Source organism: Plectropomus leopardus, chromosome 1 (assembly GCF_008729295.1).
Source record: "Plectropomus leopardus isolate mb chromosome 1, YSFRI_Pleo_2.0, whole genome shotgun sequence".
NCBI lineage: Eukaryota > Metazoa > Chordata > Actinopteri > Perciformes > Serranidae > Plectropomus > Plectropomus leopardus.
Genome location: NC_056463.1, coordinates 14265634 through 14272122, shown reverse-complemented (window position 1 = coordinate 14272122; position 6489 = coordinate 14265634).

Genomic DNA, 6489 nt, shown 5'->3' with positions numbered 1-6489 from the left:
TCACACAAACACTGACCTACATCCTTTCTTTACATCGGTCCAAATGGCCAGATTCCCCCTCCTCCTCCCTCTCTGTGTCACACAGACACATCCACAAAGGCCATCAGACTTCTCATTAGATAATTATGTAGCACACATACATCAACGTTTAGCCCAAACACACTTTCACACTGTTGATTCACTGGGTTGTTCACCCTCGTCACTCTTGGCATTAATCACAAAAGACTGTTCACTTGGGACTGTTCAACAAAAACCTCACTCATTTCACATCATACAGCTGTGATTATTCCCTCTGAAATATGACATTTACATTCAGAAGCAACCTCACTTCAGTGGGCAGAGTGCGGCCCTGATGCCAGTGTTGGAAGTTTGATTTTCACTCGGCCTACCCATGCGGAAAATGTGCATGCTGTTGGTAGAAAATATGCTATGTAATGATTTCATTAGGCTCAACTGCCACCAAAAAGACAGGGAGGAAGAAAGAAAGGAAGAAAAAGCCCAGGAGGGGTGGGGGTGGTGAATGGGGACTCATGCATGGCTGAACAGTTAGCCAACCTCCACCCACCTCTCCATGTCCCGCAGCATTCAATCATAGGTGGACTTTGTAATGAAAAACTTAGTGCCGGGGATTATCACTACATTCACATGAAGCATGTGCAGAATTACATGATGTAGTTTTTTAAACTGCAAAATCACAGCAGTAGTTTTATATTCGTACAAATAGTCCATAGTAGTTTGTCTGTACAGTGGATTTGCAGCTGGAGCTCACAGCCACTTATCTTAGCTTAACATACAGACTGAGAACAGGGGAACAGATATGGCTCCTTCCAAAAGTCACAAATCCACCTACAATCATCTCTAAAGCTAACCAGTAAGATATTAATATAATAACATCACTGTCAGGTTTGCCAGGCAACCAGTGGAGACCTTTGTCAGTTCTTGTATGCGGCCAAGAAATACTGTGAAACATAGTTACCCCCTGTTTCATGTCTTTAAGCTAAGCAAACCAGCTGCTGGCTGTAGCTTTATGGTGTGTTCACACTGAAAGCAAAGCACATTTTCCTGTCATATACCGCACATATACAGCCACTGGATGCTTTTTTGGAGTATGCTGAAACTCTGGACTATGCACTCTGATCTGTTGGGCTAACTGAGGGAGCTAACAGCTATTTTGGTTTGCAGTAAAATATAATCGATAGCTGGAATCAAGTGATGTAAACACGAAGGCTCTGTGCTCTGAACCAGCATGAAGCAACACAGCAACACCCTTATTTTTTTCATGGCAGCACACTGAAGCTTTATTTCTGTTTTCTTTTCACAATAAGAGACCAACTTAAATTTCTTAATTAAATATACAATTAACTATAAATAATATACATTTTGCAAAGAAGCAGCTCAACAAAATAGTCACAAATACATATTTTCAGAGCCTACCATGTCAGCTTAGGCAGATGGCTTCACTCACGTCTTTGTATACTTACAGTGAGTGACTGTACAAATTTGAGGCAAATTTGTGGATCCTAGGATAGTGAAGAAATGACCTGCCCTACTCTTCCCATTACTGGCTAGTAACCTTCGTTGGTTTGATTGTTTGGGTTTAGACAAGAGGAGTGGGATTGGTCAGGGTAAAAATGTATGGTTAAGTTAATCAGTAGCAGAGAAAGGCGGGCCATTCCTTTGCCATCCTAGGATTTGCTATGTCAGGGGTCAAAGAGCTTGTTTGTCCTCCATTCCTGATTCTCAGTAATATCAGAGGAATCTCAATCACATCTCAACACTGATAGGTTTTCATGACACAGCTTCACGCTAATTCCTTGCTCAAGTTGAAATATTTCATCTTGCCTGAATACCTTTAAATTAGCATCTGTTCATGTCGTGAAATGCTCACATGGCATTTGGTGTCAACATACCATATTATTCACTGTACAGATACTAAAGTTGTATCAATCTTCTCATCTAACTCGCTGCAAGAAGAACAAATGAAATATTGAACTATTGCTTTAAAAATCTCGTTCAAGATCTCCTGCAACTGATTATTTATCAGCACCTTTGCCAGGACGCAGGGTGGACCTACTGGCTCATCAAACACTGCTCTGAATAACCCGAAACTCCACCCATCCCACAACACAAATTTACAATTAACACACATGCACACACGCATGCCTCTCTCGCTCTCTCTCTCTGGAGCCGAATCTGGGGCAGGAGGGCCTGCCAGCATCTCATCATCCTCTTGTTAACTCTGATCTGGTCTATCAAATTTTCAAACAAAACCAACATTACCTGAGAGTTTATATCCAAACTCTCTGTACATATTTTCCTACCATTCCAACAGATGAGTTGGGTATTAATCATTTTTTATCCATTTGGATTTAGGTGTATTTAAAACATGAAGCCAGGAAGCTAAATTTATATAAAACAAGAATTTTAAAAAGAAATGTGTTTTTTTTTCTCCTTTAGGACAACAGGAAGGGATGCCCTTCCTTCCCTTTTTATCAAAGCCTGGGTGCTAATAATGGAGACATTTCTGTTTGTTTTGAATTGTTATGAAAGGGCCCGTTTGTTTGGCTATGCCTGCTGTTGTCAAGGAAACCCACATTCCCCGGAGTACTGTTCATGTTAATTGTCTTATTCGTCCCACTCTCCTCCTCTCGCTTCTGGCCACGGACACAATCAAGCAAGTGTGGACAGTCTCACATGTTTGAATCCTTTCTCTTTATGTCCCTCTGTCTGTCTCCCTCACTGTCTGTCTCTGTTACTTCTCTGTATTTTCCCGTCTCTGTGCCTCTCAGTCTCGTGTTTGAATCATCTCTCCCATCCTGGACCTCTTGACTCGCTCATCCCTAGAGGCCATGAAACAGCTGTTTGGCAGAACGAGATAACTACAGACGTCCTTCTCCTTGAGAAGTTATTTACTGTGAAATCTTTAGAGGGAACTTAAGCCAAGTTTAAAGCTCAAGGCAAAGCCAAAAGGAAGAGAGTGCAACTGTTGGCAGGCACATTTGATGTATAACTTTTAATGCCTGTTATGAATGATGGTAAACACTGCCTCGCTCAGCTGCAGTTAAAGGAAACTTCCACTCTTGGTGCTCAGTGCATTCCAGGAGTTATTTTGTGATGAAGTCTTCTCAATTACAATTTGATTATTTACTTTTCTCTGCTCTGCATACTAGGGGTTGACTGATATTGGCTTTTCAGGTCTGATACTGATTATTAGTAATTAATATTTGCAGATAATTGATATCATTAGAATTTGTAATGTAATAAACTCCAGCACAAAACTTTGTTCAATTACCTTTAGCAAATGTTCAATCAAAACTGAACCTTTCAACATCATCTAAGCAAAAAAAACCCAAAAAACCCCGAAAATTCCTTTGGGAAATTTCCCAACATTTTCTTGAAATTAACTGGACATTTACAGACTCTGATCACACCCTTTAGTGATGCTTTATGAGGTCAGAGGTGGTAGAGACTAAGTTGCAGTCTTAAACTAGGGAGGGCAGTGTAGCATTTTCCGATATTTAAATGTTTACATCTTGTCACACACACACATCATATTGTATGAAGTGAAGGTCAAATAGTGAAAGCCAGAAAAATTGAGATTATAATGTGAAACTACACTGAAAAACCCTAAAGTTCTTTTTTCCCCATAGTCACAGCATTTCCTGCCCCCTCTTAGTGTCCTCTTCTCACATAAAAACACTTTTGATGACTGAGCTTTTCTGAACAGTTCTCCCCACAGGAAAGAAGGTTTGCACCGTAACTCTGGGTAAACCCCTTGACTTGGCATGTGATACTCTTGCTCTTTGGAAAATGACTCACATCCTTGTGAAAGATACAGCAAAACATTTGTGACATCCAGCAAGAGTTGATGGCTTTGTGTTGCTCGTTTTTTAGTTTGCAATTTAATGTAATCTGATGTCCTTACAAACGTAATTTGGTTCGTTTAGAAGGTAACGTTTATTCAAACTCCTCTGAAGTCATTTTTCACTCATAAGGCCAGCGTGTGTAATCTGATCAAAGGGTAATTCAATCAAAACAGTCTTTCAGTATGCAGAGTTCTTTCTGTGGTATTTACCCTTCAGTAATGGGAACACTGGTCATGGGTGCAATTCATTTCCAATAGACACATGATCTGACCATACAGATGCAGAGGGACTGATGAGATGGAGCCGCGTCACTGTTAAAAAACTTTCCTTCATTTTTTTTGGTAATTGCTTTTTCCTTACCTCTGGCACTCTTTTCCCTCTTAGCTGAGGTTTTTTGTAGCGTACTCTTTGACAGCTTTGGCTGAGTCGTGAACCATTGCTGATGTGTGACTGTAGAGTCTCTGCAGTGTGATGTTAGGTTACACAAATAATATCTGATATTGTGTTCCCGGTGCAAAAAGTGGCTGAAATTGTGTTTGTCTTTGTCCTGCGTCATCATTGTGAAATATGTATGGGTTGCTTCTTACTAGTCATGTTTCTTTGGATAACGGGATGTTGGATATAATCATAAAACTTCCAACTACATGATGAATAATGCACTCTGAGGGCGGGAAGCCTGAGTAGGTTATTATTGTTGACACTGAACCAGAGAGGCTGATTTTGTGGTGACAAATTAGCAGCTCTTATCAACAAGCCGATACTGTAAATTGAAATATGTTGTTCAAATATTTAGTTTAAAGGCTTGTGTTTGAGGTGCATGTGGTTAAATTTAATGTTTTTGTCTTAAAATAAAGCCTTTATCTCAGATTAACATTCAACATTATTGCTTGCCAATTTCAAATCTCTATAAACCCTCTGAACAGCCAACTATGCAGCATCTTTACTGCACTAAAGCCTCCATTTATCAGGTTGATATCTTTGACTTAGTGACAAATGTTCAGTATGTAACATCATAGAACCATAGGTCTGTACACACATACTGTACGTCCATTCTTGTGAACGCAATATCTCAAGAACACCTTGACGGATTTTTTTTTCAAGTTTGGTGTGAAACGTTCACTCTATGATAAACTGATTAGATTTTGGTGGTCAAAGGTCCGTTGGTCCTGGCACTGACTTGTTCCTTAAGGCATACAACCGCAAAGTGGTAACTGTTTCTACCAGGCCGTGAACATGTTTATTGTTGTCTTAAGTTAGCCTGGTAACTATCCTGATAATGTGAGCTCAATATTTTGTTTCACTCTGCAATTCAGTCTGGACTTTCCAGAAATAACAATACAGTCAGGGCCAGTCAAGGATCTGTACCGTAGTTGACAATGTAAGAAGCCAGACTGTGTTGTAGTTGATGGCAAAGCATGCAGGCCGCTGCTTGCGAAACAGTAATGGCGGCTCCCAAGCTTATCTCTAACATTAAGTCAAGTTAAATCAGTAACAGAGTTGATAACAACAATTAAACAGGAACTAGAGGATGCACTCACTGAGTTTTTCAGATGAAAAGACGTTTTCACCATTTGTCTGACTGGATTCGGCAAAAGCTTGATTTGTCAACTGGCTCTGTTAGTGATGAAGAAGATGTTCCTCAGTAGAAATCCATTGTTCATTGTTGTTTGGCCACTGATTGCTCTAATGAAGGAGCAGATACGAGGGGCTGCAAAGGTGAGGATCACTGCCATGCAGATCAATGCTCACAGTGCTTCAGATACACAAGGACACTGCCAGCTCATGTTCTGCAGTCCAAAGGCAGCTGGTTGCCGAATAAGTAATGCCAAAATATGCTGATAATGCCAGTGCAACAAAAACCTCATGGAGATTGTTGTAAACCAGTAACACGTCACATACAAATATAAAAAAATTGTATTTTTTGGATCTACTGTTACTGTTTAGCTGACAATGTATTTGTGTAGTAGATTGGCTTAAGGAGTTTGTTTGTCAAAGTGGGTACTCCCTCCCTCTTAAATTTGAGGCAGCAGAGAGTCCAGACTGATAAACAAAATGTTGAGCTCACGTCATCACATTACCAGTTCATGTTGCCAATTTAAGAACTTTTTTTTCTGTGTTGGCTTCATTTTTCAGTCCCGGAGGTTGCCACTTGGTTTTTCCCAGAGAATCATTATTTGAGGCCACCAACTGTTCAAGCTTTCATCGACGGACTCTGTTTATCACAAAGATAAAGAGAGCACTGAACCAGCTACCAAATTTGCTTCATGACAAAACACAACAGTAAATCCTGTCCAAAGTCTTATTTCTTACACTGTTCAAATGAGTTTTCAAAGAAGACCAACATGCTTTTATAATTCAGCTGTGCTTTTAAACAACGCTGTGACTCAAACAAATTCCCTATGTGCCTGAGGTTGCTCCCATACTGATCCAAGTTGAGTCACTGTGAGCATCCACCCAACCCTGAGAGAACAACCACACACCGAGGGAAAGTGACAGTCTGTCAGCCACAGAGAGACCCCAGATATCAGGAATTCCTGTGAATCCAATCCATCTTTAAACCCTGCGGGTCTTCACAAAGGATTTTTCAGGGCTGTCAGCCAGGGTTTGTGTCATTCTCACAGCA